This window comes from Nerophis ophidion, linkage group LG13 (assembly GCF_033978795.1).
Source record: "Nerophis ophidion isolate RoL-2023_Sa linkage group LG13, RoL_Noph_v1.0, whole genome shotgun sequence".
Classification (NCBI taxonomy): Eukaryota; Metazoa; Chordata; class Actinopteri; order Syngnathiformes; family Syngnathidae; genus Nerophis; species Nerophis ophidion.
In genome coordinates, this window is record NC_084623.1 from 39,293,143 (window position 1) to 39,315,518 (window position 22,376).

At 38.4% G+C, this 22,376-nt stretch overlaps 1 protein-coding gene across 5 annotated transcripts in view; it reads left to right on the forward strand.

Moving 5' to 3' along the window:
* The first annotated feature begins 6,057 nt into the window (after window positions 1-6,057).
* The window catches only part of pik3cb (phosphatidylinositol-4,5-bisphosphate 3-kinase, catalytic subunit beta), a 151,175-nt gene continuing 134,856 nt past the window's right edge, over window positions 6,058-22,376 (forward strand). For 3 of the 5 annotated variants that reach the window (XM_061918881.1, XM_061918883.1, XM_061918882.1), the window contains exon 1: window positions 6,059-6,269. The gene's annotated coding sequence lies outside the window, so the exon portion shown is untranslated. Of the gene's footprint in view, window positions 6,270-22,376 lie in introns of all 5 variants that reach the window. The other 2 variants (XR_009809296.1, XR_009809297.1) reach the window with 1 other exon arrangement.

The window sequence follows — 22,376 nt, forward strand, 5'->3', positions numbered from 1 at the left end:
ATTCCAACCCTTGATGCTGAGTGCCAAGCAGGGATGTAATGGGTCCCATTTTTATAGTCCTTGGTTCGACTCGGCCGGGTTTTGAACTCACGACCTACCGATTTCAGGGCGGACACTCTAACTCAGTGCATACATTACAACCTTGCGACCTCCGAATTCGGGAGATGGGGGGAGGGGTATTTGGTAGTAGCGGGGGGTGTATATTGTAGCGTCCCGGAAGAGTTAGTGTTGCAAGGGGTTCTGGGTATTTGTTCTCTTGTGTTTATGTTGTGTTACGGTGCAGATGTTCTCACGAAATGTGTTTGTCATTCTTGTTTGGTGTGGGTTCACAGTGTGGGGCATATTTGTAACAGTGTTAAAGTTTTTTATACGGCCACCCTCAGTGTGACCTGTATGGCTGTTGATCAAATATGCCTTGCATTCAATTATGTGTGTGTTAAGAGGGAAAGTGGACGTGACGGCAGGTTGTAAAGGATTTTAAAGGCAGTGCCTTTAAGGCACGCTCCGAATATTTGTTTAAGGGTGGAAATGTGGAGAAATTCGGGAGAATGGTTGCCCCGGAAGATTTTGGGGAGAGGCACTGAAATTCGGGAGTCTCCCGGGAAAATCGGGAGGGTTGGTAAGTATGACCCAGTGGTCCCCAACCACCGGTACCGGTCCATGACGCACTTGCTACCGGGCCACATGGAGACATTAAATAATTTATAAATGACTTTCACCTGTCCCACTTGACACACCAATAAAAAAGGTTGTTTATACTGTAGATGTACAATAAAACTCCTGATTGGAAGTTGCCATTTGTTATATTTGTCATAACTTTATGACATGATACAATGCACATCAATGAAAATAGAACATATAAATGTGACAGATTGTAGCCAAAGGCTGATTTCCATCTGCATTTCTGCATTCCATTGAAAAGAAACACGCCCAGGGTTCCCACTTATTCAGCATTATAGTGAGTTGTATTTTTCGTGCTTATTTTTGCTGTATTTATCTGGCACAAGTGGAAAGCCGGTCCCTGAAAATAATGGCAACATTAAACCGGTCCTTGGTGCAAAAAAGGTTGGGGACCACTGCTGTAACCACAACAAGTGTCTTTGACGTCTTTTTTGACACCAGAAATACACATTCGGGCGGAATGCAGCTGAGTTAACACTGCAAGTCGCCACCTCATCGCAGGGCCAACACAGATGGACAGACAACATTCACATTCACACACAAATTCACACACTAGGGCCAATTTAGTGTTGCCAATCAACCTATCCCCAGGTGCATGTCTTTGGAGGTGGGAGGAAGCTGGAGTACCCGGAGGGAACCCACGCAGTCACAGGGAGAACATGCAAACTCCACACAGAGAGATCCCGAGCCCGGGATTGAACCCAGGACTACTCAGGACCTTCGTACTGTGAAGCAGATGCACTAACCCAGGGGTATCAAATCAATTCACCTGGAGGCCACTGGATGTAGAGTCTGGGTAAGGCTGGGCCGCCAGAAAAGAAAATATTGTAGCGTCCCGGAAGAGTTAGTGCTTCAAGGGGTTCTGGATATTTGTTCTGTTGTGTTTATGTTGTGTTACGGTGTTGATGTTCTCCCGATTGTGTTTGTCATTCTTGTTTGGTGTGGGTTGACAGTGTTGCGCATATTTGTAACAATGTTAAAGTTGTTTATGTGGCCACCCTCAGTGTGACCTGTATGGCTGTTGACCAAGTATGCTATGCATTCACTTGTGTGTGTGAAAAGCCGTAAATATTAAGTGACTGGGCCGGCACGCAAAGGCAGTGCCTTTAAGAAGGTTTATTGGCGCTCTGTACTTCTCCCTACGTCCGTGTACCACTCCGTACAGTGGCGTTTTAAAAAGTCATGAATTTTACTTTTTGAAACTGATACCGATAATTTTCGATGTTACATTCTAAAGCATTTATCGGCCGATAATATCGGCAGTCCGTTATTCATCATCATCATCAATCTTTATTGCAAACCTTAAGCTCCATTAAACATATAAAAAACACAATACAAAACATAAAAAACAAAACAAAACAAAACACTAAAACATTAAAAAACAAAACAATAAAAAGAAACATAAAGCCCAACTGTCATTTTCTAACATACAAACATGTGTGCCAATGGTTCCACAGTCCAGATGACTATCTAACAGAACTCCAGCCAGGGTTCGTTAACACAGTGATTATGTCATTTTCAGACTCAGATGCCCTACACATAAATCTATACATAAGGTCGGCGCAGTGGAAGAGTGGCCATGCGGAACCCAAGGGTCCATGGTTCAATCCCCACCTAGTACCAACCTCGTCACGTCCGCTGTGTCATTGAGCAAGACACTTCACCCTTTCTCCTGATGGGTGCTGGTTAGCGCCTTGCATGGCAGCTCCCTCCATCAGTGTGTGAATGTGTGTGTGAATGGGTAAATGACTGTGGAAGTAGTGTCAAAGCGCTTTGAGTACCTTGAAGGTAGAAAAGTGCTATACAAGTACAACCCATTTATCATTTAACACTGAGAAAGTGGGCACCCCAACACTAACAAACATCTGGCTTGCACTGGCGCTACTTGGAATTCCCAGGAGAATCCTCATACAATCTTTATAAGCAACCTGCAGCTTTTGAAAGCCTTTCTGCTTATACTTTACCCACAGGGGGGCAGTATACAAAGGAGTGCAATAGGCTCTGAATAGGTTGATCTTTACATCATTTGTACAATAATAACATTTCTTTTTCAGCATGTTGGACATCTCTCCAAATAACGGTTTGAATTGGTCCAGACTGTTATTACTGACGGACAAGTGTTGCGGTGTGACCCTCGTCTCCATGGCAACATCTCTGTCGCTTCCACTCATTTGCCGCTTTTCCACTAACGCAGGGGTAGGCAACCCAGAATGTTGAAAGAGACGTTTTGGAGCAAAATAACACAAAGTTAAAAGTTAAAGTACCAATGATTGTCACACACACTCTTGGTGCGGTGAAATTATTCTCTGCATTTGACCCATCGCCCTTGATCACCCCCTGGGAGGTGAGGGGAGCAGTGAGCAGCAGCGGTGCCGCGCCCGGGAATCATTTTTGGTGATTTAACCCCCAATTCCAACCCTTGATTCTGAGTGCCAAGCAGGAAAGGAATGAGTCCCATTTTTATAGTCTTTGGTATGACTTGGCCGGGGTTTGAACTCACAACCTACCGATCTCAGGGCGGACACTCTAACCACTAGGCCACTGAAAACGCCGTCATGCGCCATTCATATAAAACTCGCTGGCTGCACTAACATTAGACTTTCATATTAAGATGGGGGGCCGCAAAATAACATCTCGCGGGCCGCAATTGGCCCGCGGGCGGCGTGTCTGAGATCCCTGCACTAACCCCTGTTTCACCGTGCTACCAGTCAGTGAGTCTCAGTTGGAAAAATGTATTGATTGTATGATTTTTCTCTTAATAAAACACCACACAAGGGTTAAATGCCTACTGAAATTAGATTTTCTTATTTAAACGGGGATAGCAGGTCCATATGTGTCATACTTGATCATTTCGCAATATTGCCATATTTTTGCTGAAAGGATTTAGTAGAGAACATCCACGATAAAGTTCGCAACTTTCGGTGCTAAGACAAAAGCCCTGCCTTTACCGGAAGTCGCAGACGATGACGTCACATGTTTGATGGCTCCTCACACATTCACATTGTTTTTAATGGGAGCCTCCAACAAAAACTGCTATTCGGACTGAGAAAACGACAATTTCCCCAGTAATTTGAGCGAGAATGAAAGATTCGTGTTTGAGGATATGATAGCGACGGACTAGAAAAAAATGAATAAATAAAAAAAAAAAGTTTAGAAAAACAAAACGCGATTGCATTGGGACAAATTCCGATGTTTTTAGACACATTTACTAGGTTAATTCTGGGAAATCCCTTATCTTTCTATTGTGTTGCTAGTGTTTTAGGAAGTTTAATATTACCTGATAGTCAGAAGGGTGTCTCCACGGGTGTCTTGACGCGTAGTGTCTCAGGGGAGTCGACGGCAGCTATGGACGGCACAAGTTCAGCTTTTCTCCGGTAAGAACTGACTTTTTAACCACAATTTTCTCACCGAAACCTGCTCGTTTAAATCTGGTCGGGATTCATGTTCTCTTGACCGCACTTTGATCCATAGGAAAGTTTCACCTCCAGGAATTTTAAACAAGGAATCACCATGTGTTTGTGTGGCCAAAGCAGGGGTCGGGAACCTTTTTGGCTGAGAGAGCCATACAAGCCAAATATATTAAAAAGTATTTCGGTGAGAGCCATATTAAAAATTTTTTAAGACTGAATTCAACAAAGAGTGAATTTTTAAATAAGACCAACACTTTTAGAGTATAATAAGTATCTTATTCTTTTTTAATAACATTGTTATTCTGAAACTAACCAACAATAAATAAAATACTTCTTACCATTAGTGCGACTTGTTGAACTGGTGCAGTAGAAACCGGATGGATGGATTGAAATGCATGAGGATGTTTTATATTTTGAACGTTATTTTTGACACTGTGATTACCAGCGGAATTATTCATTACTTACCGTGATTTATCTGAGAGCCAGGTGCAGTCATCAAAAGAGCCACATCTGGCTCTAGAGCCATAGGTTCCCTACCCCTGGGCTAAAGGCTAAAGCTTCCTAACTCCATCTTTCTACTGTGACTTCTCCAATATTAATTGAACAAATTGCAAAACATTCAGTGACACAAATGTCCATAAAACTCTATAATTATGCCGTTAAAGAAGACAACATTTAGCTGTGAGTGTGCGCAGCACTCATACTTCCTAAAAACCCTTGACGTCTTGCGTACACGTCATCATTACACAACGTTTTGGAAAACGAAACTCCCGGGAAATTTAAAATTGTAATTTTGTAAACTAAAAAAGCCGTATTGATAGTTTATATATCAACGATGAAATATTAACATTGCAACACATGCCAATACGGCTTTTTTAGTTTACTAAATTACAATTTAAATTTCCCGGGAGTTTCGTCATGGAAACGTTGTGTAATGATGACGCGTACGTAAGACGTCACAGGTTTTTTGGAAGTATGAGCGCTGCGCACACACACAGCTAAAAGTCGTTTGCTTTAACGGCATAATTACACAGTATTTTGGACATCTGTGTTGCTGAATCTTTTGCAATTTGTTCAATTAATATTGGAGAAGTCATAGTAGAAAGATGGAGTTGGGAAGCTTTAGCCTTTAGCCACACAAAACACATGGTGATTCCTTGTTTAAAATTCCCGGAGCTGAAACGTTACTATGGATCAGAGTGCGGTCAAGCAGACATGGATCCTTCCGAATGTCAACCCAGCAGGTTTCGGTGAGAAAATTGTGGTTAAAAAGTCGCCACTTACCGGATATCAGCTGAGCTTCGGCCATCCGTACAGCTGCCGACGACTGCACTGAGACACTGCGCGTCAACACACCCGTGGACACACTTCTCCCGACTATCAGGTAATATTAAACTCACTAAAACACTAGCAACACAATAGAAAGATAAGGGATTTACCAGAATTATCCTAGTAAATGTGTTTAAAAACATCGGAATCCGTCCCAATGCAATCGTGTTAGTTTTTTGTTATTTTTTCTTAGTCCGCCGCTATCAATATCCTCAAACACAAATCTTTCATCCTCGCTCAAATCAATGGGAAATTGTCGTTTTCTCGGTCCGAATAGCAGTTTTTGTTGGAGGCTCCGATTAAAATCAATGTGAATATGTGAGGAGCCCCCACACTTGTGACGTCATCGTCTGCGACTTCCGGTAGAGGCAGGGCTTTTCTCTTGACAGTTGCGAAATTTATCGTGGATGTTCTCTACTAAATCCTTTCAGCAAAAATATGGCAATATCGCGAAATGATCAAGTATGACACATAGAATGGACCTGCTATCCGTTTTTAAATAAGAAAATCTCATTTCAGTAGGCCTTTAAGACACGTTTACAAAAAAAAATCAAAAAAATAAAAGCCGTTGGACAGACGTTTATTTTTTAAACCACAGGAAGCGGAAATGCAAGTAGTCGACGAGCTCGCTAGCTTGACGGAAGTAGAGGGCGGAGAAAGACAGAATCAGTGGCTGCGGCGGCGCTTCATCTCCGGGCACAAACAGGAAACTAGTCCGCCTCGCTGAGCGCCCACCTGAGCCAGAAGATATGTCAAGCGTCACCCACTGAGACTTTACGTGCCTTAAACTACTCCTATCGTCTCATTTCTGAAGTTTCTTCGACAAGAACACCGTCAACCCTTTTAAAGGTAAGCCTGCACTTTATAGCGGCTCTCAGTTGAAGTCACGTCAAACTCTGCTCATTAACTGACTTGGCAGCCTGTCAATCAAAATCAGACACTTTAAATACTTCTATATGTGAGTATTTTGTAAGCATGCTGCACATGTGAGTTGTGATACGCGTCTGTCAGATTGGGAACTTGTAATATCAGATCTAGTGAAATATGTCTGCGGTGCTTTTAAGTGTTTGTGTGCTGAACGTCTGAATGATATTTCACACAAACAACAAAAAGACCCTATGACCTCAGAGGAAGTCAAGTACTGCACACTGATTATTTGTATTTTGTTGTTTTTATGATAGTTAAAGTCTACTTTATGAACCATTTTCTTCTGATTGAACTCACGTTTGTTTTATTTGCCGGATGACACTCTAATAATCTGATTGTGGTCCTAATCCACTCCATCCATTCATTTTTATACCGCTCGTCCCTTTTGGGATTTGGGCGGAAGGGCGGGATACACCACCGAACAAGTCGCCACCTTATGGCAGGGCCAACACAGATAGACAGCATTCACACTCAAGGGACAATTTTAGTGTTGCGATTCAATCTATCCACCAGGTGCTTATTTTTTTGGAGGTGGGAAGAAGGAAACCCACGCTATAACGGAGGAGAACATGCAAACTCCACACAGAAAGATCCCGAGCCCAGGATCGAACCTAGAACCTTTTTTATTGTGAGGCGCAAGAACTAACTCCCGTTCTAACCCCGTCCCACCGTGCTTACCGTATTTCCTTGAATTACCGCAGGGCATTTAGTATGCGCCTGCCTTGAATTACTGCCGGGTCAAACTCGCTTCGCAAAATAATTAGCGCATGCTTATAGTATTACCGCCGGGTCAAACTCGTGACGTCACGAGTAAAACTTCCCCTGTCATCATTTTCAAAATGGAGGAGGCTGATTTCAACACCGGTAATTTGAAATTGCATAAAGGGCAAGAAGATTAAGAGCAAGCTTACATCACACTCAAATTTTTACTGCATGCCTTTGGTAAGTGCCGGAGTGAGAAGAGGTTTTAAATAATTAGCGCATGCTTACTTTTACCGCATGCCTTTGGTAAGCGCAGGAGTGAGAAGAGGTTTTAAATTAATTAGCGCCCCAGCGGGAATTCAAGGAAATTGGGTAATCTGATCATTACCAGGAATTGTCCTCATGCTCCTTTCAAATTCTGGTATCCTTCTGATCAATCGTTCATCAGTTTACTTGAGATTATATGTGGGCTTTACAAAACGAATATGTGCCATCCATATAAATATGGACATACTCGGATAAGTATGGATGACACCACTGTTTTCCCAGCTGTGTGTGATACTGTGCATGTTCTTGACAGTTGGTAGGGCAAAAAAAAAAAAAAAGAAAAGGGGATGTGAAACGTTTATTAACTTGTCAGCTTTTCTGCTACTATAGGAAGGGAGCACAAGAAGTTACATTAAGTTAAAAAAATTCATCTGAAGCGTCATTTCAGTTCTGATGATGTTTATTTATTTTACTGAAGGCTGGAAGCCTATACGCCCCAAATGCCAGATGGATTGTTTCACAAAACAGTTTGTTTAAGAAATATCTGATTAAAAAAAAGAAGTGCAGGTGCTTTTTAACCCCTTCTCATTCTGGGATGTTTTTTGTGTGGCTGAAACACACAAACAAGTCATACAAAGTCAATGTTGAACTATTTGGATGAGAGGTATGGCTGGAGGTTCTTTTAAAACCTTAACCTAAATGTTTTTCCCTAGAAGTCAGAATGTGTCTACTGGTACTCAGTAATAGGAGTTTGAATACACTTAAAAGAAAGATTTTCTTTGGTAGCCCATGTACATGAGCTGTACATATTTCTTTCAGAAACACGAGCTTTTAAATAACTATTTGAAGGAATGGCCTGGAAATAAAGATTGGGGCCATAATAGGGGTGCTGAAAAAAATTGATTCACATTAAAATTGCGATTCTAATTCATGCTGATTTTGAATCAATTATATATATATATATATATGTATATATATATATATATATATAATATATATATACACACATATACATAAATATGCTTATATATGCATATACATATATATGCATATATATGATATACATAAATATGCTTATATATGCATATATATGTATATGTGTGTATATGTATATATTTGTGTGTATATGTGTGTGTGTGTGTGTGTGTGTGTATATATATATATATATATATATATATATATATATATATATATATGTATATAAATATAAAACTATATTTATTAAACAGTTATTAAGCAGTGGCACAAACATTCAAGTCAGTTCAAAACAGAAAGTGCAAGATTGTCAGAGACATTTAAAAAAAAAAGCTGTTAGTGAACTTTTGTGCATTATGTCACTAAGATGACATATCAAAACAACACTAAATTAAAGTGCGCTTTTTGTACAGAACGCAACTACAATAGTTTAAAACAGAGTGTACTTTTGTGCATGATGTCACACAAGATATTTCAATAACTGTCAAATAAAAATTAGCTGCGTAACAGGAAATCAAATAGTGTATGTCCTTTGCTATGTGGTAGGTTACTACGGACGTTATTAAATTATGTTGTTGACAATTTTTTTCATACGATCTGGAAATGGTTGCTTCGGCATTTTGTGGGTATGGCACCAAACGGAGATGTTGACATGCCGTTTCAAGCGCTCTTCATTCTCTAGCGGGGGACTTTTCAAATGATGCTACAAATTAGCAGTAGGTGTTACTCTAACGCCATTGCCGCACACTTGTTCTTCATCTTACCGCTTGAAGCCGAACCACCGCCAGATGATAGACCCCGTGCTCTTTTTCTTGGGAATTAATTCTTCTTTCATTTGTTACTAGATTGACACCTTCTTTCTCTCATATTACCACTCGCACCACTCCGCTAGCATCACAAGTAATGTTACCCATGCTGCTACCTCTCATGCGAGGTCGTATGACACGACAGTATGTGACGTATGTAAAAATGTGCGCTTTTCTGTGAGAAGGAGAGACAGGAAAGGGTGATAAAAGCCTGAAGTGTAATGCCAGCAGCTAAAAGTAACTACATGAGAACGTATACTCGAATATCAGGATATAGTAATTTTCTATATCGCACACAGACAAACCCGTGATATATCGAGTATATCAATATATCGCCCAGCCTTAATATATATATATATATATATATATATATATATATAGATATATATATATATATACTTTTTTTAATTTATTTTTTTCAAAATAAGTTTTTGGGGCCATGTTTGCGCAAGGTCACGTGTCAGGAGGTTTTATTTTGTAATTTGTGTTCCAAAAAATATATTACGATAATCATTTTTTAATGTAAGAATTGTTTGTTAGATTTACACCCATAAACCATAGTTTCAAAATGTCGTTGATCCCATTTCAAATTTGACAATGATACTTAAGTATGTTCCGATCGATCGGCACGTCACTATGACAAAATATGTCAATCCCTGGTTGGAATATTCCAATGAAACTACAGGAATTTAAATGTCACATGTATTTTTCTAAAATGAGGATCAGGGGTCTCATGTATAAATAAGACTTGCGTGGAAATCCTACTAAAAAATAATGTGCACACAAATCCAGAAAACACATAAGAACAAACAAATTCAGATGTATTAAAGTGTGCATGCGTTTAAATCCAACCACATTTCTTTTTTTACATTCCAATCACCATGAAATTGAGCACACACGTTGGAGTGGCAAATCATATACAGTCTGAAAGCACAAAGATAATGAGCAAGATGACAAAAAAGAAGGATTTCACCGACAATGATTTGAAGGTGCTCCTTACTGGAGTGAAAAAAGGTACTATATTCCTCTATTGTTGCAAGTTAGTACAGCAGTGGGCCGGGGAAGAGGTGTGGCTTAGTATTTCCCACTTTATGCAAGAGATTGTAACATATACTTTGTACAAAGAGACAGTCAGGGGCTTGTTTGAAAGATCTTTAGAAGTATATAGTTTAACCAGGATACAAAACAATAAAATCACTCATTTTAACCACTGACTCATAATGATGCCGTAAAAACGGGATGTACAATTTGGGGGAAACCTACAGTATGCTTAATGGGCATCACAGGAATTAATAATGGGACAATTACATAAATAAATGTACTCACGACAAAGCCACAAATCCCGTAGAATGCCAGCTTGAAGTCTGTTCCCAACCATGCTGTGACTTAACATATGATCATCATGCTTTGAACCCAGGCTACATCGCTACAATGTTGTTTAATTACAATTGCGTATTACATATGATCTGTACGAATAAAAAATGTTCCTGTTGAAGTATACAAATTTGTCATATCATGGCAAGTAATTTGTGCAGTCGGTAGCTCTGGTTACATTAGGAAAACCTGCTGTTGCTTCAAATTGCGATTTAAAACCGGCCTCTTCAGCTGCCTTGTACGAGAGTTTAAAGGCCTACTGAAATGAGATTTTCCTATTTAAACGGGGATAGCAGGTCCATTCTATGTGTCATACCTGATCATTTCGCGATATTGCCATATTTTTGCTGAAAGGATTTAGTAGAGAACATCCACGATAAAGTTTGCAACTTTTGGTGCTGACAAAAAAGCCCTGCCTTTACCGGAAGTCGCAGACGATGACGTCACATGTTGATGGCTCCTCACATATTCACATTGTTTTTAATGGGAGCCTCCAACAAAAAGTGCTATTCGGACCGAGAAAACGACAATTTCCCCATTAATTTGAGCGAGGATGAAAGATATGTGTTTGAGGATATTGATAGCGATGGACTAGAAAAAAAAAAAAAAAACGCGATTGCATTGAGACAGATTCAGATGTTTTTAGACACATTTACTAGGTTAATTGTGGGAAATCCCTTATCTTTCTATTGTGTTGCTAGTGTTTTAGTGAGTTTAACAGTACCTGATAGTCGGAGGTGTGTGTCCACGGCCGGGTGTCTTGACGCCAGTGTCTCAGGGGAGTCGATGGCAGCTATGAACGGCACAAGCTCAGCTGATCTCCGGTAAGAAGCGAATTTTTACCACAATTTTCTCACCAAAACCTGCTGGTTGACATTCGGTTGGGATTCATGTTCTCTTGACCGCGCTCTGATCCATAGTAAAGTTTCACCTCCGGGAATTTTAAACAAGGAATCACCGTGTGTTTGTGTGGCTAAAGGCTAAAGCTTCCCAACTCCATCTTTCTACTTTGACTTCTCCAATATTAATTGAACAAATTGCAAAAGATTCAGCAACACAGATGTCCAAAATACTGTGTAATTATGCGATTAAAGCAGATGACTTTTAGCTGTGTGTGTGTGTGTGCAGAGCTCATATTTTCTAACGGCCCGTGACGTCTTGCGTACCCGTCATCATTACACGACGTTTCCAAGACGAAACTCCCGGGAAATTTAAAATTGCTATTTAGTAAACTAAAAATGCCGTATTGGCATGTGTTGCAATGTTAATATTTCATCATTGATATATAAACTATCAGACTGTGTGGTGGGTCGTAGTGGGTTTCAGTAGGCCTTTAATATACCTGGCTAACATGTCGATAAATTAATGTGTTTTTTTTTGCACCAATGCTTTTAGGCGACATTCAAATTGCAGGGTCAGATGTTCTATTCAGATTTTTTTGTCGAATCTGATTTTTTTAGTGGCTGTTAACACTACAAAAAAAAATTGATTTCTAATGTGAATGCAATCTGACCCGCATGCGGACATGACATTTTGACGTTGCACGCACTACAGTTTTTACATAAGTAAAAATGGCTTCAGCACTAGCCGGTCTCAGTACTGGCGCATTTGTTGCAATTTCAAAGATTTTGTGCAATCAAAATCAATATTTTATGAACCGAATTATTGTGCGTAGAAGAATCAGAAGGAAGAGGACATGTGTTTTGGTTTTACGTGATAGAGAGCACCTGTTTTCTGCTCCGTTGTCAAATAAATATGACGCTAATTGCTTTTTGACGGCGTTCTGGTTGGATGAATGCGACAGAAGCGCGTGAGCATTACATTGAGGACGCATCTCATTTATTTCAGATTTGTTTCCACATATGAAAGTGGGCTGGGTCGGATATTAAAACATTCTAAATGGACTGTTCACACTGACATGAAAAATCTCAATACAGGTCGCATATAAGCAAAGAATTGAATTGGCAGGCAGTGTAAACAAAGCCTTATATCCATTTGTGTATTAGCACAGGGGTGTGTTAGTTGTTTATATACCTCTAATGTACACATCAATCATTCTGTGGTTATACATACAACGGTGACTCCCATTTGCCACATCTTCCAAACAGTTTTTTTATCATCTTTACAAATAAAAAAAAGGCGTATGTTCTTGTCTCCTATGATTGTGAACGATAGGCAAAATTTTAAAAAAGTGCAGTCCCCCTTTAAGGTATGTTGATTTCATGTTTATCATCGCAAACTGGTCTAATGTGAGTGTTCACTGAATATGAAGTTATAATGATATTCTGAATTGTTCTATGTCATCCGAATCTCAGCAAAATAAGCTTTTCAGTGACGTATAACACACGTGTTAGCAAATAGGGGGTAACGTAGAACCAAGATTTTGTCATGAAAAAATTATTTCTTTCTAAAGCTCATGGCTGTGAACAACACAACACTTACTGTGCCACGGAAGCAGCCAATAATGTCCTTTCTTTTCTTTTTACTCCTAAGCTCAGAGTGAACGCCAATTGAACAAATGTGTACACAAAGGATTTTTCATCCAAACCAGAGTACTGAACTACAAATGTAGGTTTTTCCCTAATGCAACATTGGACACTTTTTCGCCGTTAGATTTTTGCCTTTTAACTGTGAAGAATCTGCAACTATTTTACTTTTGGGATAACCGTTTTGTATTGAGCTGCTTAAAACAGGTCATACGTAAATGGACACTATTTTGTGTTAGAATTACTCAGGTCAACATCAGTGGTTGCTTGTTAGGCTTTCAGGACATCTTTTATTGCAGTAAGTGTACTGCCTGGAAAAGTCATGGAAGCGACTTAGCGAAATGAAGCTTCAATAATACAGGGCTTTTTAAGGATAAATACAAATTGCGGCTGGCAAAAGACTGACCCAAGAAATTCTAAATACAAACTGCTGTAAAACATTTGACATTTCAAATATGGGCGAGGCAGTGCACAGTAGCCACTTGAAGGGGAAAAATCATAAAACAGCAGCCACAGTTGCTAGTAGCGCAATAGTCATAGGTGAGTGATGCTGTGAGGATAGCCAGCCACACTACTAGTTTTCACAGCAACAAAGCAGACAACCATGGACGTTTCTGCAGAGAAAGAAGTCCTGAAAGTCCTAAAACGTGTGAATTCATGCTATTTCAAGGACAGGACAGGACTCCGAGCCACCTTTTTCACAATGCTTCCCACACAGCTAGATTGCAGTCAAATGTATCTGTGGTGAGAACAAGTGTGCCTAGTTTTCAGTGGTTCCATTGTGAAAAAAATAATTTATTTTGGTCACAGTCATTAGGGCTAGATGATTATGGCAAAAATAATACTAATGATGATTTTGATTAGTATTCTAATCATGATTAACACAATTACTCATTAATTTGAAAAAAAAAAATGTATTTATTGTCCCTCAACTTTAATCACAGTTTAAAAAAGAACAACTGATATAAATTAGTGACAAACCATAACAAGTTTAAGTGTATTATTTCTTCAGGCAGTGGTTAACCAAATAAATAAACCGTTTTAGATATATGAATTCATAAATTGACAATTTTACAGACCGAATGGTTTTAGTCTAAAGTTGAGCACTTATTTTGTCTAACCCTATTAACAATCTCAAATACAAGATGTTGCAAAACCAAGACACATCTTGATCTGTGATCTTGATCTTTGACACTCTGATCTTGAGCTTCATAGAAGTTCGAAATTTCCTTTACACAACATTTTACAAATATATCTTGTACACAGCATAAACACTGTTCAAAAGTATACACACTAAAGACATAGACGAACAGAATTATCCCTGTACACGTGTTTGTTAAACATTTGTACCAATAATATAAAACATACAAACATTTATACTTCCATTTTTATTTATGTCCCACTTTTAGTTTTGTAATTGACATTGATCATAGTATTACCTGCTGGTGTTGATTCTAGAGCAATATATTTTTCTAAGACATTGGTTTTAAAGGTTATTTTTAAAATGTGTGAATGTAAATGGAACATTTGAGGGCATCTTCCAAACTGTTTCAGAGATGACCCCCCCTGACAGAAACACATCTACTTTTTTAACAAGTTCTAATGTTTGCTTTCTGGAAGGCAGATGAACCTCTATGGTTGTAGGGACCCCTCCTGGGTTTGAACCTCTCCTGCAAACAAGGAAGCATGCGGTAGGTTATGAGCTTTATATGTCACAATAGCAGTGTTGAGGTCAAAAAGTTTTAACATTTTTAATTTAATGTTTTTAATTTTATATAACAAGCAGTGGGGCAAAAAAGTATTTAGTCAGCGATCGATTGTGCAAGTTCTCCCACTTAAAATGATGACAGAGGTCTGTAATTTTCATCATAGGTACACTTCAACTGTGAGAGATAGAATGTAAAAAAAAATCCAAGAATTCACATTGTAGGAATTTTAAATAATTTATTTGTAAATTATGGTGGAAAATAAGTATTTGGTCACTTCAAACTAGGAAGATCTCTGGCTCTCACAGACCTGTAACTTCTTCTTTAAGAAGCTCTTCTGTCCTCCACTTGCTACCTGTATTAATGGCACTTGTTTGAACTCGCTATCTGTATAAAAGACACCTGTCCACAGCCTCAAACAGTCAAACACTCCACTATGGCCAAGACCAAAGAGCTGTCGAAGGACATCAGGAAAAGAATTGTAGACCTGCACCAGACTGGGAAGAGTGAACTTACAATAGGCAAGCAGCTTGGTGTGAAAAAATCAACTGTGGGAGCAATTATCCAATGATAATCTCCCTCGATCTGGGGCTCCACGCAAGATCTCATCCCATGGGGTCAAAATGATCATGAGAACGGTGAGCAAAAATCCCAGAACCACACGGGGGGACCTGGTGAATGACCTGCAGAGACCTGGGACCAAAGTAACAAAGGTTACCATCAGTAACACACTACGCCGACAGGGAATCAAATCCTGCAGTGACAGACGTTTCCCCCTGCTTAAGCCAGTGCATGTCCAGGCCTGTCTGAAGTTTGCCAGAGAGCACATGGATGATACAGCAGAGGATTGGGAGAATGTCATGTGGTCAGATGAAAACAAAATAGAACTTTTTGGTATAAACTCAACTCGTGGTGTTTGGAGGAAGAAGAATACTGAGTTACATCCCAAGAACACCACACCACACCATGGGCGTGGAAACATCATGCTTTGAGGCTGTTTTTCTGCTAAGGGGACAGGACGATTGATCCGTGTTAAGGAAAGAATGAATGGGGCCATGTATTGTGAGATTTTGGGCCAAAACCTCCTTCCATCAGTGAGAGCTTTGAATGGTTGACCAAATACTTATTTTCCACCATAATTTACAAATAAATTCTTTAAAATTCCTACAAGGTGAATTCCTGGATTTTTTTTTCACATTCTGTCTCTCACAGTTGAAGTGTACCTATGATGAAAATTACAGACCTCTGTCATCATTTTAAGTGGGAGAACTTGCACAATCGGTGGCTGACTAGATACTTTTTTGCCCCACTGTAGATAAAATGTTGTTGAATACACCCTTCCTATTTCCAAGTCATTAATTCTTATGTGACACACTATGTCAATTTTCTTATTTTCAAAAATTATATATTTTGTTTTATTTAAGTTGATCGATAGTTTATTAGCATCAAACCATTGCTTTAGAATCTGGGGTTCACTCCCTAGAGTCTCTTGGAGCTGACCAAGGTCTTGCCCAGAATAGTACAGGCTTGTATCATCCGCAGAGAGAATATGGTTTATTTTTTATTTTTTAAGATTTTAGCGTTAATATAAGGGCTTCACGGTGGGAGAGGGGTTAGTGCGTCTGCCTCACAATACGAAGGTCCTGCAGTCCTGGGTTCAAATCCAGGCTCGGGATCTTTCTGTGTGGAGTTTGCATGTTCTCCCCGTGAATGCGTGGGTTCCCTCCGGGTACTCCGGCTTCCTCCCACTTCCAAAGACATGCACCTGGGGATAGGTTGATTGGCAACACTAAATTGGCCCTAGTGTGTGAATGTGAGTGTGAGTGTTGTCTGTCTATCTGTGTTGGCTCTGCGATGAGGTGGCGACTTGTCCAGGGTGTACCCCGCCTTCCGCCCGATTGTAGCTGAGATAGGCGCCAGCGCCCCCCGCGACCCCGAAAGGGAATAAGCGGTAGAAAATGGATGGATGGATGGATGGATACAAGATAAAAAGTTTTGGTCCCAGTACAGAACCTTGGGGTTCTCCAAGTGTTATATAATATTTGTATCTGAATTTACATTGTTCATATGCACATACTGTTCTCTGCCATCAAGATGACTTTTCAACCAATCATGAGCAAGACCTCTGACACCATACTTATGCATTTTGTGTAAAAGTAATGTGTGATTGATGGCGTCAATTTTTGTCAATTTCCTTAATATTCTGCATTTAACAGCGTATTTTGTTTTATTGGTCTATTCTGTGATTCCATCCGTAGTTACATGTTGCAGTAATCATATGGTCTTACTTTTTTTGTTGATTTTATTGATCATTGTTTAAGCATATTAGCGCAGTGTCAAATAAATGTAGCAATCATGGTGACATTCCAAACCTCCAGTAGATGTATGCTTTTTTTTTTACACTCATTTGCTCCTCATCTGTTTTACCATCTCAAGCACCGCAATTTACTTGCACATTTTGTGGCCCATTATTTGTTTTTGATTTTTCGAATAATACAAAACCCAAAATCAGTGAAGTTGGCACGTTGTATAAATCGTAAATAAAAAAAGAATACAATGATTCACAAATCCTTTTCAACCTATATTCAATTGAATGGACTGGAAAGACAAGATACTTAAGGTTCGAACTGGAAAACTTTATTTTTTGCAAATATTAGCTCATTTGGAATTATGATGCCTGCAACATGTTACAAAAAAGCGGGCACAAGTGGCAAAAAAGACTGAGAAAGTTGAGGAATGCTCATCAAACAGTTATTTGGACCATCCCACAGGTGAACAGGCTAATTGATAACAGGTGGGTGTTATGATTGGGTATAAAAGCAGCTTCCATGAAATGCTCAGTCTTTCAAAAACAGGGATGGGGTGAGGGTCACCATTTTGTGAACAAATGCGTTTAAGAACAACATTTCTCAAGGAGCTATTGCAAGGAATTTCGGAATTTTACCATCTACAATCTGTAATGTCATCAAAAAGTTGACATAATCTGGTGAAATCACTGCACGTAAGCAGCAAGGATGAAAACCAACATTGAATGCCCGTGACCTTCGATCCCTCAGGCGCTGCTGCATCAAAAAACAACATAAGTGTGTAAAGGATATCACCACGTCGGCTCAAGAACACTTCAGAAAACCACTGTCAGTAACTGCAGTTGGTCGTTACATCTGTAAGTGCAAGTTAAAACTGTACTATGCAAAGCGAAAGCCATTTATCAACAACGCCTAGAAACGCCACCTGCTTCGCTGGGCCCGAGCTCATCTAAGATGGACTGATGCAAAGTGGAAAAATGTTCCGTGGTCGGACGAGTCCACATTTCAAATTGTTTTTGGAAACTTTGGAAGTCGTGTCCTCCGAAACAAAGCCGAAAAGAACCATCCGGATTGTTATAGGTGCAAAGTTCAAAAGCCAGCATCTGTGAGGGTATAGGGGTGTATTAGTGCCCAAGGTATGGGTTACTTACACATCTGTGAAGGAACCATTAATGCTGAAAGGTGCATACAGGTTTTGGAGCAACATATGTTGCCATCCAAGCAACGTTATGGTCGCCCCTGCTTTTTTCAGCAAGACAATGCCAAGCCACACGTTACAACAGCGTGGCTTTATAGTAAAAGAGTGCTGGTACTAGACTAGCCTGCCTGTAATCCAGACCTGTCTCCCATTGAAAATGTGTGGTGCAATATGAAGCCTAAAATACAAAGGAGACCCCAGATTGTTGAACACTTTAAGCTGTACATCAAGCAAGAATGTGAAAGAATTGCACCTGAAAAGCTTCAAAAATTGGTCTCCTCAGTTCCCAAAAGTTAACTGAGTGTTGTTAAAAGGAAAAGCCATGTAACACACTGGTAAAAATGCCTTGGGACAACTTTTTTGCAATGTGTTGCTGCCATTAAATTCTAAGTTAATGATTTTTTGGAAGAAAAAAAAAAATAGTTACTCTGTTCGAACATTAAATATTTTGTCTTTGCAGTCTATTCAACTGAAAAAGATTTGCAAAGCACTGTTTTTATTTACGAATTACAAAACGTGCAAACTTCACTGGATTTGGGTTTTGTCTATTTTTATGATTGCTTTTAGCCATAATCGAAATCAAAATTTGATTAATTGTCTGGCCCTAATAGTAATTTAGTAAAAGCTTTTGGAGAAGTCCTGGAAAATCATTCCTGAAAAAGTATATAAACCCTGCTGTACTGTTTAGTTTGGGGAATATTCTGGAAGATATTTTTAATTCCTCTGTATAATTTAACAGTTATAATTTAACACAATATAAAACAGCAACCATGCGTTTAAAACAAGCCTTGTTTTAATGTGGAATTTAAAACATAACCCCAACGTTTGCCAATGGATTTTTTAAATTAACAAATCTGCTTTAAGGGCAATCTTTATATTTGGAAACTGATCAGAAACTGGATAACTAGATCCACTCTACATCCATTGCACCGGTCGCCTCCAAGGTTTTCTCATTGTTTCCCTTTGGGTTGAGTTTTTTTCTTGCCCTGATGTGGGATCTGAGCCGAAAAAGTCGTTGTGGCTTGTGCAGCCATTTGAGGAAATCGTGATTCAGGGCTATATAAATAAACGTTGATGATGGATTGATCAGATTTGTTGAACGGAATCACTTACTAGCTCCCCCTTGGGGTTAAATTTAGAGAATGCTGGTAAGGCAAACGGATTCAATCGGGAAGACATCAGCCAATAAGACACCCATTTACCCCAACTAAGATCTAGCCCATTAGCGGGTTTTAATGAGAAAAATGTTACTGATTAAAACTTTTTCACAACTGAAATGACATTGATAATCATTCTGTGTCATTACTGCCCTCATCATGTGCAGAATTTCTGAATAATATTTCACTGCATTAACGTAATATATATTTCTATGTTTTGGCAGCTTGAACGCCCTATATGTCAGGTGGAAAACCTGTCTAAAAAAATAAACATTGACTTTTGAAAAATGTATCTTGATAAAAGATTAACTTAAAATGTTTATTGTTATGTAAATACTATGGTATATTTATAGCTTTGAAAGTTTTTAGACAACTCACTGGACAAAATACCAATCACTTTAAGCTAGGGGTAGGGAACCTATGGCTCTAGAGCCAGATGTGGCTCTTTTTGATGTCTGCATCTGGCTCTCAGATAAATATTAGCTGACATTGCTTAACACGATAAGTAATGAATTATTCCATTGGTAATCAGTGTTAAAAATAACGTTAAGAATATAAAATATTCTCATTCATCTTAATCCATCCATCTGTTTTCTTCTGCACCTGTTCATTAATGGTAAGAAGTATTTTACTTATTATTGGTTAACTTCAGAATAACAATGTTATTAAAAAGAATAAGAGACTTATTTTGCTCTAAAAACGTTGGTCTTACTTAAAAATGCACACATTTCGTTGTATACAGTGTTAAAAAATACTATGTGGCTCTCACGGAAATACATTTTAAAATATTGGGCTTTCATGGCTCTCTCAGCCAAAAAGGTTCCCGACCCCTGCTTTAAGCTGTTAAGAAAACTGAAAAACTTGCAGTTTGTGTTTTGTCAAATGTCAGGGTGGTACAACCGAAACTTTTTATTGTAAAGTTAAGGAGTAATGGCTGTAAACAGGATGTTGCATCACCTAGATCATGGTCCCCAACCACCGGACCGCGGCCCGGTGGGCCGAGGCCCGATTGGTACCGGGCCACAGAATAATTTGTTATTAATTTTTATTAAAAAAATAAATAAATTTTTTTTTTTATTAAATCAACATAAAAAACACAATATACACTTACAATTGGTACACCAACCACAAAAAAACCTCCTCTTTTCATGACAAAAACGTCCCTTTTTCATGACAAAGAAAAAAAAAAAAGGACCCCCGGGCCGCGGGACAAATTATTAAGCGTTGACTGGTCCGCGGATACAAAAAGGTTGGGGACCACTGATCTAGGTGACTCTAACTGACCTTTATGGGTTAGTGAAAATGTTTGTAGAGCTCCTTTAAATAAAGATCTTCTTTGAGTCATAATTATGTCCACTGGCAGTACAAGCTGTGGTTAACCATTTCAGTTATATTTTATCATAAAACTCTAAATCAAGGGTGCCCAAAGTGGGGCCTCCGGTCCAAATTCAGCCCGCCAAGTTGTTTCATTTGGCCAGCCAAAGAGTGGCTTCCATAAATGTTAAAAATAATCATAATCACTGATGGCATGTCTGCCAGGCTAACTAGTTGCTATCAGTCGAACTACTTTAATTTTTTCAGATGTCCTTCCTACTCTTTAAAGTAAAAACAATAAATATAGATGACGTAGATCAGGGGCACACACATGCGGTGCCCGCGGGCACCAGGTAGCCCGTAAGGACCAGATGAGTCGCCTGCTGGCCTGTTCTAAAAGTAGCTCAAATAGCAGTACTTACCAGTGAGCTGGCTTTATTTTTTAAATGTTATTCATCTACTAGGAAGCTGGTCTCGCTTTGCTCGACATTTTTAATTCTAAGAGAGACAAAACTCAAATATTATTTGAAAATACAAGAAAAAAATTTGTAGACTTAGTCTTCACTTGTTTAAATAAATTCATTAATTTATTTACTTTGCTTCTTATAACTTTCAGAAAGACAATTTTAGAGAAAAATAAATATTTTAGGATTTTTAAACACATATACCTTTTTACCTTTTAAATTCCTTCCTCTTCTTCCCTGACAATTTTAATCAATGTTCAAGTAAATTTATTTGTTTTTATTGTAAAGAATAAAAAATACATTTTAATTTAATTCTTCATTTTAGTTTCTGTTTTTTCAAAGAAGACTATTTGTGAAATATTTCTTCAAGCTTATGATTAAAATAAAAAAAAAATATTCTGGCAAATCTAGAAAATCCGTAGAATCAAATTTAAATCTTATTTCAAAGTCTTTTGAATTTATTTTAAAATTTTTGCTCTGGAAAATCTAAAAGAAATAATTATTTGTCTTTGTTAGGAATATAGCTTGGTCCAAATTGTTATATATTCTAACACAATGCAGATTGGATTTTAACCTATTTAAAACATGTCATCAAAATTCCAAGATTAATCTTAATCAGGAAAAATTACTAACGATGTTCCTTAAATTCTTTTTTAAATTTTTTCAAATACATTCGAATTACATACTTTTTCTGTTCTATTTTTCGGTTGAATTTTGAATGTTAAAGAGTTGAAATTGAAGATAAACTTTGTTTCAAAATTGAATTTTTTAATTTTTTTCCTGTTTTCTCCTCTTTTAAACTGTTCAATTAAGTGTTTTTTTCATCATTTATTCTCTACAGAAAACTTTCCGTAAAAGGAAAAAAAAATGTACGACGGAATGACAGACAGAAATATCCATTTACATATATATATATATATATATATATATATATTTATTAAAGGTAAATTGAGCAATTTGGCTATTTCTGGCTATTTATTTACGTGTGTATCAAACTGGTAGCCCTTCGCATTAATCAGTACCAAAGAAGTAGCTCTTGGTTTCAAAAAGGTTGGTGACCCCTGACGTAGATACTTCAAAACAAGTTTCACTTTTATTTTTAGTCAAAAGTTACCCAATTGTCGATCCTGTAGTTGAAGTGCAAACTCTTCTTTTGTTTAAAAAAATGCATTTTGTTAGAAAGGGGAAGTACTTGTTTACATTCAAATTGAACATTGCATTTTCCAAAACATTAACAAAGAATTCTCCAGTTACTACAATGCCAGAACTGAGGC